We start from the raw sequence: 596 nt of genomic DNA, 5'->3' as shown, positions 1-596 counted from the left end.
GGGCAGGGAACTAAGATATCCCTTTAGGAGCACTCACTTCTCTCCCTCCGAGATCAGGAGCACTGGTGCTGCAACTCACTCATGAAAAAGGTCATCTGACCCCAGAACTTACACTTTTGGCTTGTAATTTTTATATCAATGCATCTGTATACTTAGTTGATTACACTGACAATGTACTGCAGAGAAAAATGTAAAACGACATCTGCACTTCAGAAATTGGAATGAGGTCTGAATGAACCACAGGCTCATGGGAGAGGGTGATGAATACCCCTCCTCCAGACAGGGAACCAGCCACTCTTTCCTTTGATCCCAGGGATCAGAGGGACTGCCCTCTCTGGCCTTTTCTGAATAGGACCCCCAAGCCCCACCCCTCTTCCCAACACCATCAAGATACTGAAATAAGCATTTCTAAAATAATGAAATATCTGAAAAAATAAAAGAAATTAACCCATTTTAATAGTTTAAAACAACAAAATGCCTAGAAAAAAATTCAACCACTTAAGTGAAATATCTGTACAATGAAAAGTATACAACTTTGTTGAAAGAAATCAAAAGCACAAACAAAAGGAAAGATTATGATGTTCATGGATTGAAAG

At 39.6% G+C, this 596-nt stretch overlaps 1 pseudogene; it reads left to right on the top strand.

The window, feature by feature from the left end:
• Positions 1 to 596, top strand: part of LOC104984450 — a 5,669-nt pseudogene that overhangs the window by 4,512 nt on the left and 561 nt on the right.

Source organism: Bison bison, unplaced genomic scaffold, assembly GCF_000754665.1.
Source record: "Bison bison bison isolate TAMUID 2011002044 unplaced genomic scaffold, Bison_UMD1.0 scf7180017864029, whole genome shotgun sequence".
In the NCBI taxonomy this organism is placed as follows: Eukaryota; Metazoa; Chordata; class Mammalia; order Artiodactyla; family Bovidae; genus Bison; species Bison bison.
This window is presented reverse-complemented; position numbering and strand designations above follow the sequence as displayed.